General features: G+C 38.8%; 1 non-coding gene across 1 annotated transcript; it reads right to left on the bottom strand.

The window, feature by feature from the left end:
• Nucleotides 1-2,198: 2,198 nt before the first annotated feature.
• Nucleotides 2,199-2,305, bottom strand: LOC148211436 (small nucleolar RNA R71). Its single transcript, XR_015791171.1, has one exon. It is a non-coding gene; the product is annotated as a small nucleolar RNA R71 (small nucleolar RNA).
• Nucleotides 2,306-10,081: the final 7,776 nt, after the last annotated feature.

Below are 10,081 nucleotides of genomic sequence, written 5' to 3'. Positions count from 1 at the left end.
TTGGGAGTGCAAATTAATCAAAAGAAGCGAAAAGACGGAAAAACTTACCATGGAGGCGCCAGGCGCCTGGGAAGCCTGCAGAAAACAGTGTTTCTTCCAACTTTGCCCTTAATGAAACGCGTCTTCCAATGCGTTTTGGTGGTTCCAACCAATGCATACGTGTAGAAGAAGTGTTCCACTATCAGTTTGAGCACGATTTGGTCAGTCAAAAGAGTTGGAAATGGGTGATTCACCACCGTTTTAGGACCTACCTAACCAATTCTGCACAGCTATAAATTCCAGCAACTTCTCCACCAAATTCATCAAGCCTTGCTTCCTTCTCTTGATCATTTTTAGTGTTTCTTTGTTGCTTTCTAAGTACTTTTGAGTTGCTTTCATTAGTTGCTTTTGGTTTTTAAATCCCGAGCACTTTACATTCTTTTATTGAGCTTTGTTTTGTTTCCATTTGTACTTAGTCATTTTCTACTTATTCAAATATATAAAAATCTAGCACTTTGCTTATCTTCTCTTTGCCTTTACTTATTTTTTAGTTAAGAGAGTTGTGTTTTTGGAGGAAAGAGCACGTGACACTCTCCCTTGCTTGAAAGAGAAGGGCGAAGCTCTCAATCCCGATAAAAACTCTCCGTTAGTTAACTTTTGTTTTTCACACATGCATTCCACATTCAACCATTTTACTTGCTGTATTTTCTTCAACATGTCTTTCTAAATTCCCGTCTCTAGCCCGGTTATGGATAGTTAGTCTTTTATGTCTAAAAAGGGTTGCTAAGAAGTAGTGTTTTTACTTTCCATTCATTGCTCAACATGTTTTCCCAAAAAGTTAGGATTTAGAGAAGGCCACTGTAAGTCTTAACAAGTCAATACTGAAAAGGTTGCTTATTTGCATTGTTGAGTGGTTAAACCGAGGAGAGGAGCGCCTTAGACATAAGGGTTCCGCTTAAGTAGCCTAGACATAGGACCTTAACCCGAGGTTGCGACTATTTCCATCCTAAAAACTAAGATATATCTCATAATAGACATATTAGGGAATGTCTTAGGACTTTGAACTTGCTTAGACATAAGTAAAGTGAGAAGCGTAGTCGTTAGTTTCTAAAGTAAATTGCATATTATCCTTAGCATGTCCTTGATTCTTTGTTGGCTAACTTGAAGTAAATCGGGCTAGGTTTTATTATTATAAGTCCAAATCCCAAATCCAAACCATTATTTGTGACCACTTCCCATTTTACAAGAATCACTCATTCCAACATTCACTATTCTTTAAAACTTTAGAGTTTGGAAATTGTTTAGAAGTCCTTGAGGATCGATACTTGGATACTCCATCCATTTTATATTACTCTGACAGGTGTGCGCTTGCATCTATATAATTGTTACCACGCTTAGCGCGTGCGTTCAGCATAAACGCCCAGTCAAGTTTTTGGCGCCGTTGCCGGGGACTTTAGTTTTAAAATTTTTTCAAATTCTTTTAGTTTTTATTTTTGTGAATTGTTGTTGGGTGTAATTTCCATCCACCGTTTTTGTTCTATATTTTTGGTCGTTTATCTCACAAGGGTACGTTAAAGTGCATGAGCACAAGATCTTTTCTTCTACCCCTTGACCCTGAGATTGAGCGGACCCTTCGAAAAACTAGAAAGGAGCAAAGACTTCGAAAACAACTAGAAAAGCAAAAAGAGAGAGAAGGTGAAATCAGTCCTGAAAGTGAGGTAGAGAGTACAAGCACATCGATGGCAGATATTCCACCTCGTGATCCGGTTGATCCACCTGCTGTTAACGGTAATATGAGGGATCATGCAAGAAATGATGAATTCAACCATATCCAGATGGCGGACAACAGAGACGTGGCAATGCGAGAATATGCCGCCACGGCTTTTCAGAACTTTGATTCAGGGATAGTCAACCCTATTCCAGCCCACGCAAACTTTGAGCTTAAACCAATGATGTTCCAAATGTTGCAGACAATTGGACATTTTGGAGGGCAGGAACATGAGGATCCACATGATCATCTGAAATCATTCATTCAAATTGCAAATGCATTTCGATTACCTGGTATAACAGATGATGCTCTGAGACTAACACTTTTTCCATTTTCTTTGAAGGACCAAGCTAGAGCATGGCTCAATGCATTTCCACCGGGATCCATCACCACATGGGGGTCGTTAGTGGAGAAGTTCTTAACAAAATTCTTTCCACCTACTCGCCACGCTGATATCAGAGAGGAGATCATCTCCTTTAGACAGTATGATCGTGAACCTGTTCACGAGGCGTGGGAGAGATTTAAAGAACTAATCAGGAAATGTCCGAACCATGGCTTGCCGGCATGCATCCAGATAGAACATTTCTTTAGAGGCTTAGATCATCCTACTAAGATGATGCTAAACAATGCTGCCAACGGAGCCTTTACAAAGAAGACATTCAACGAGATAGTTGACATCCTAAATGACTTAGCTTCACATAACGAACTATGGTGTTCGCAAAGATCTAGGGCAGCACCAAAGAAGCAAGATCCAGCTGGAGTTTTGGCTCTGGACATTGCGACCTCGATGCAAAAAGAGATGGTTACAATGAACCAGAGGCTGAAAGAGATGGCATTGGGAATAAAAAATCCATTAGCCACGCCGATACAACCTGTGCAGTCGGATTATTGCACTCCTGCCCCTGTTTGCCAAGTCAACGATCTCATTTGTTCATTTTGCAGTGAAAACCATATTTATGATAATTGTCCACATAACCCTGCTTCTGTTTTTTATGTAGGACATGGGAACAATAGGAACTTTAACCCATATTCGAACACCTACAACCCAGGTTGGAGGCACCACCCTAATTTCTCATGGGGAGGACAAGGAGGTTCGAGCGGTTTTAATCAAGGGCAGAGCCAACAGAACAAGCAGCCCTATGTTCCACCTACACAGCAATACATCCCACCACCGCAACAGCAGTATAATCAGAGAACACAGACTCCAGTTCAAAATAACAACTCAAATCTTGAGAATATGATGAAGGAGTACATGGCCCGAACCGACGCAGTGATACAATCCCAAGCGGCATCAATGAGGAATTTCGAGACTCAATTGGGACAGCTCGCCAATGAATTGAAGAATAGACCACAAGGTTCTTTTCCAGGCCATACTGAATTACCAAAACGAGAAGGGAAAGAACAGTGCAAAGCTGTCACCCTCAGGAGTGGACTGGCATATGATGGACCAACAATGCCAACAACAGATGTACAGATTCCGTCCACTAAACCAATTGTAAAGATACCAGAAAATCCAACAACACCAGAAAAAGAAAATATTAGAAAAGGTAATGAGGACACCCCGAGTGTTCCTCCACAGGTACAGCCTTCTTTTACCCCTACTCCCCCGTTTCCACAAAGATTAGTTAAGAAAAATAATGATTCCCAGTTTAGAAAATTTTTAGATATTTTAAAACAACTGCACATAAATATACCATTAGTAGATGCTCTAGAACAGATGCCAAATTATGCTAAGTTTTTGAAAGATATAGTTTCTAGGAAGAAAAAAATAGGAGAGCATGAACTGGTAGCCATGACAAAATGTAGTAGTGAAGCTGTAGGCAGCCCGCTACCCATGAAATGTAATGATCCTGGCAGTTTTACCATTCCATGTTCCATAGGAGGAAAAAACTTAGGTAGGGCATTATGTGATCTAGGCGCTAGCATTAATCTTATGCCATTATCAGTTTTCAAATCTTTAGGCATAGGAGAAGCTAGACCTACTACGGTTACCCTCCAACTAGCAGATAGATCTATCATAAGACCTGAGGGAAAGATAGAAGATGTTTTAGTCCAGGTGGACAAATTCATTTTCCCTGCAGACTTTATCATTCTAGATTGCGAGGCAGACTTAGACGTTCCCATTATTTTGGGAAGACCATTTCTAGCCACTGGGGATACAGTTTTTAATGTAAGGAAGGGAGAAATTACAATGAGGGTAAATAATGAAGAAGTTAAATTTAACGTTCTAGACGCCATGAAATTACCAGGAGACTTTGAAGAGTGCTCTGCTATAAATAGCTTGAATCCTATTATGTTTGATGAGTTTTATGACTTATTAGTTACAGAGATTGAAGAAGAGCTTGATAAGATAGCAGAAGGACCAGAAGATGTGGCTAGTCCTATTGAAAAAATACAAAAAGAAGAATGCAAGTCGTTACTTCCGTCCATAGTGGAACCACCCACGTTGGAGCAGAAGCCATTGCCGTCGCATTTGAAATATGCGTATCTAGGGGATAACGACACTTTACCAGTTATTATAGCTTCCAATTTATCACCTACTCATGAATATTCTTTATTGCAGATTTTGGAGAAGCACAAAAAGGCCATTGGATGGACGATAGCAGATATCCGAGGGATAAGCCCGGCCTTTTGCATGCACAAAATTCTATTGGAAGAAGATGCTAAGAACTCTATTGAGAGTCAAAGGCGGTTGAACCCGAAGATGAAAGAGGTTGTAAGAAAAGAAATTCTTAAATGGCTTGACGCCGGTGTTATATACCCAATATCCGACAGCAGCTGGGTAAGCCCAGTACAGTGTGTACCAAAGAAAGGGGGTATAACCGTGGTGGCCAACGAGGAGAATGAGCTCATCTCAACCCGAACTGTGAGCGGGTGGAGAGTTTGCATTGACTATCGCAAACTCAACAAGGTAACAAAGAAAGACCATTTTCCTCTCCCGTTTATTGACCAGATGCTCGACCGTCTGGCAGGTAAGGATTTCTATTGTTTTTTAGATGGATATTCGGGTTATAATCAAATTACTATTGCTCCAGAAGACCAAGAGAAGACAACATTTACGTGTCCGTATGGTACGTTCGCTTTTAGGCGAATGCCCTTTGGACTATGCAATGCACCCGCGACTTTTCAGAGGTGTATGATGGCCATCTTCTCTGACATGGTAGAAAATATTCTAGAGGTTTTTATGGATGACTTTTCTGTTTTTGGAAATTCTTTCGACGCATGTTTAGTTAATTTGGAGAGAGTATTGGAGAGATGTGAACAAACAAACCTAGTCCTAAATTGGGAGAAGTGTCATTTCATGGTACAAGAGGGTATTGTTTTGGGTCACAAAATTTCCAAGCAAGGAATAGAGGTAGACCACGCTAAGATAGACATCATTTCAAAGCTACCTCCTCCTACAAATGTCAAAGGGATTAGAAGTTTTTTAGGGCATGGGGGATTTTACCGCCGCTTTATAAAAGACTTTGCTAAAATTTCTAAACCCTTGTGTCAATTGTTAGAACATGATAGACCATTTGTTTTTGATGATGACTGTTTAAAATCATTTGAAATGTTGAAAGTTGCTCTAAGTTCAGCCCCTATAATTATCGAACCTAATTGGGATTTACCTTTTGAGCTCATGTGTGATGCCAGTGATTATGCAATAGGAGCTATGTTAGGACAACGTAAAAACAAGATCTTGCATCCTGTGTATTATGCTAGTAAGACTCTGACCGGTGCACAACTCAATTACACTACTACTGAAAAGGAACTGTTAGCAGTTGTGTTCGCCTTTGATAAGTTTAGGTCTTACTTGATAGGCACAAAAGTCATTGTTTTTACTGACCATTCTGCTTTAAAATATTTATTTGCTAAAAAAGATGCTAAACCACGTTTGATACGGTGGATTTTGTTACTTCAAGAGTTTGATATTGAAGTTAGGGACAGGAAGGGTACTGAAAACCAAGTTGCTGATCACCTGTCTAGATTGGAATCCCCGCTCTGTGATGATGGAACTGTTATTCGTGAACAGTTTATTGACGAGCAACTCTTGCGAGTTGATTCAGTTCCGTGGTATGCCGATATAGCAAATTATTTGGTAAGTCGAATAGTTCCTTATGAGTTCAACAAGCAACAGGTAAAGAAATTTCTAAATGAAGTTCGATGTTATCGTTGGGATGAGCCTTTTTTATATAAGCTAGGACCTGACAATATCTTACGCAGGTGTGTCGCAGAAGAAGAGCACGAGGCGATATTAGACGCTTGTCATATGTCTCCATATGGAGGACATTTTGCAGGACACAAAACCGCAGCCAAAGTTTTGCAAAGTGGGTTCTTTTGGCCCACTCTGTTCAAAGATGCACATAAGTTTGCCCAGGTTTGTGACAAATGCCAACGGACAGGTAATATATCTAAACGCCACGAAATGCCTCAAACCCCGATCCTGGAGATTGAAATATTTGATGTGTGGGGTATAGATTTTATGGGTCCATTTCCATCTTCTAATGGTAAGCTTTATATATTGTTAGCAGTAGATTATGTTTCGAAATGGATAGAAGCCATTGCAACTGCTACCAATGATTCCAAAGTTGTCATTCGTTTTCTGCAAAAGCACATTTTTACGCGTTATGGAACCCCACGTTGTCTGATAAGCGATGGGGGGGCTCATTTTGTGAATAGGTCTATGCAAAAGTTGCTGACTAAATACAATGTGCGTCATAGGGTTGCAACAGCATATCATCCTCAGTCGAATGGGTTAGCCGAAATATCTAATAGGGAGATAAAAAACATTTTAGAAAAAACTGTAAATCTTAACCGTAGGGATTGGTCTTTTAAGCTTGATGATTCACTTTGGGCATATAGGACAGCATTTAAGACTCCCCTCGGCATGTCCCCCTATAGGCTAGTTTTTGGAAAAGCATGTCATTTGCCTCTTGAGCTAGAATATAAAGCATTTTGGGCTACTAAGAAATTAAATTTTGATTTGTTGGCTGCAGGTGAAGCGAGGAAGTTACAATTGTTGGAATTAGAAGAACACAGGCACTTTTCTTATGAGAATGCTAAGTTGTTTAAGGAAAAAACTAAACAGTGGCATGATAGGCGTCTTCGGCCGAACAATCTTCAAGAAGGTGATCTGGTTCTGTTATTTAACTCTAGGTTGAAACTTTTCCCTGGAAAACTTAAGTCTAGATGGTCTGGTCCCTTTCAAATTTTTAAAGTCTACCCATATGGGGCAGTGGATCTAGTTGACTCTAAGGGAAATGTTTTTAAAGTAAATGGGCAGAGACTTAAGCCGTATTTTGGAGAACCAGTGGATAGAGGAAAAACCTCTATTCAACTTTCAGGTCAATAAATTTTTGCGAAAAATGTTTTTTCCTTCTTATCCGTTTGGAAAGAACAAAAGTAAAGGAAGGAAATTTTTGTATCTTACATTCTTTTTGTCTAATTATAAAAAGTTTTGCTTATTGAGAATGTTTGTGAAAACGTTGAAAAAAAAAAAGAAAAAAAGAAAACGTTGAAAAAAAAAAGAATTATGCAGGCGCCTGGCGCCTGCCCTGTTTTTCCAGCATTTCGAAAACTCTCAGGTTCGAGAAGTCGTGCAACATATCTACAACTTAAGGGCTTCATTGGATTTTGCGGTTTTACCTTCATGGCCTCCAGCGCTAGCTGCTATCCTTGGTCATCCATCTCCCAGCACTGACACTGATCCTAGTCCACAACCTCCGACTTCATGAAGGGGAGGTTCCTTCTTTGCTATTTTTTGTGTTTTTTTTTTCTTTTGGTTAATGACGTAGTTTGCATATTCTAGCATTACTACACATGTTTTTTTTGTATTGATTATGTTTCGAGCTCAGTTGAAGCATGAATAAATTAGTATCGTTTATCTTCTGATCACTTAAAGTATGCCTTCACTTAACCTTAGTTTAGCTTTTCACATGCCTATTTTGAAGCATCTGTGCTGTGCATGTGATTTCATGTCGATGATGATTATAAGAGATTGTTGAGTTTTCTGTTCTATGCCTGACTAAGCTTTGAGCTATTTCCTTTGTTTATGTGATAAACTCATTTTCTTTTATGTCTTTTTGATCTTTACAAACTTTAAGCTTTTTCTTTGACCCTATATAGGAAGTCCTTGTCCTTTTTACTGTTAAGCCTTTTTCATCCGATGCAAAAGTCTTTTCCCAGTGAGGACACTGTCTCTCTTAAGTTTGGGGGGGACAGTCGTTGTGTCAGTCGTTGTTTCAGAAAGATAAGGTGTTATTTATATTTAAAAAATCATGCTATTTTCTTTTGAAAAAGAGTCAGTTGGAAAGAAAGAAAATGTGAAAAAGCACTTAGCTAAAAAAACAAAAACGAAAGAAAGAAAAAAAAAAAAAAAAAAAGTTGCAAAAGAGTAAAAAGAGTCTTGTTGAGAGAAAATAAGAGTGGGGAAAAGACTTGTGTTAGAAAAGAGTGGTAAAAACATTGAGAATTAAAGAAAATGTATTTATGATTCCCGAGTCCTACTGTAGACACCCATTTAGTTTTAGGTTGGGTGTTGACTTTGAAAATAGCAGTAAGGATGGTGATAAATGACTTCGTGTTTCTCATTGTCGTCGTTTTATGACCTAGCTGTTAGTTTCAAAGTCTTTCTACGAGTAGCTGTGGTTGAAACCGATGTTAGTGTGTGGAAACCTCAGGGGCTAGTAGCCGGTCTTTCAGATGTAGAAAGTCTTAGTGTACGAAGGGAGTGTGCAGATTCCTTAGGGGTATTTGAAAACGTTTTCTGTTTTTGAAAGAGAAAAAAGATTTTGAAAGTAAAAGTTTTTATCATTTCAAACTTGGTTTATAGTGACTAAGTTTACAAAGGCAATAAAATGGTAGGCTTTGACATCTTTTCCCTGAGACAATTTATGATTGAACATCTCGGTTGCTTTTGCTTTTCCTTGTCCATGTGTTAGAAAGCTGATTAAAGTTGCTAAGTTTTGCTTGAGGACAAGCAAAAAGTTAAGTTTGGGGGTGTGATTACGCTTGTTTACATGCGTAAAAAGAAGGTTTTAGATGCTGTTTTTACTATGTTTCAGCTTTGTTTCGGACTTTTTCTCGATCGTTTGAGTTCCAATTCATGCAAAATTCATATACTATGGTTTGTGGATGGCTTATGTTGTATTTATGATATTTTAGGACCATTTGGGAGTGCAAATTAATCAAAAGAAGCGAAAAGACGGAAAAACTTACCATGGAGGCGCCAGGCGCCTGGGAAGCCTGCAGAAAACAGTGTTTCTTCCAACTTTGCCCTTAATGAAACGCGTCTTCCAATGCGTTTTGGTGGTTCCAACCGATGCATACGTGTAGAAGAAGTGTTCCACTATCAGTTTGAGCACGATTTGGTCAGTCAAAAGAGTTGGAAATGGGTGATTCACCACCGTTTTAGGACCTACCTAACCAATTCTGCACAGCTATAAATTCCAGCAACTTCTCCACCAAATTCATCAAGCCTTGCTTCCTTCTCTTGATCATTTTTAGTGTTTCTTTGTTGCTTTCTAAGTACTTTTGAGTTGCTTTCATTAGTTGCTTTTGGTTTTTAAATCCCGAGCACTTTACATTCTTTTATTGAGCTTTGTTTTGTTTCCATTTGTACTTAGTCATTTTCTACTTATTCAAATATATAAAAATCTAGCACTTTGCTTATCTTCTCTTTGCCTTTACTTATTTTTTAGTTAAGAGAGTTGTGTTTTTGGAGGAAAGAGCACGTGACACTCTCCCTTGCTTGAAAGAGAAGGGCGAAGCTCTCAATCCCGATAAAAACTCTCCGTTAGTTAACTTTTGTTTTTCACACATGCATTCCACATTCAACCATTTTACTTGCTGTATTTTCTTCAACATGTCTTTCTAAATTCCCGTCTCTAGCCCGGTTATGGATAGTTAGTCTTTTATGTCTAAAAAGGGTTGCTAAGAAGTAGTGTTTTTACTTTCCATTCATTGCTCAACATGTTTTCCCAAAAAGTTAGGATTTAGAGAAGGCCACTGTAAGTCTTAACAAGTCAATACTGAAAAGGTTGCTTATTTGCATTGTTGAGTGGTTAAACCGAGGAGAGGAGCGCCTTAGACATAAGGGTTCCGCTTAAGTAGCCTAGACATAGGACCTTAACCCGAGGTTGCGACTATTTCCATCCTAAAACTAAGATATATCTCATAATAGACATATTAGGGAATGTCTTAGGACTTTGAACTTGCTTAGACATAAGTAAAGTGAGAAGCGTAGTCGTTAGTTTCTAAAGTAAATTGCATATTATCCTTAGCATGTCCTTGATTCTTTGTTGGCTAACTTGAAGTAAATCGGGCTAGGTTTTATTATTATAAGTCCAAATC

Source organism: Momordica charantia (assembly GCF_013281855.1).
Source record: "Momordica charantia cultivar OHB3-1 chromosome 5 unlocalized genomic scaffold, Mcharantia_2.0 BLBB01000005.1, whole genome shotgun sequence".
Classification (NCBI taxonomy): domain Eukaryota; kingdom Viridiplantae; phylum Streptophyta; class Magnoliopsida; order Cucurbitales; family Cucurbitaceae; genus Momordica; species Momordica charantia.
Note: the sequence above shows the minus strand (reverse complement) of the source record. Positions and strands in the feature narration are given on the sequence as shown.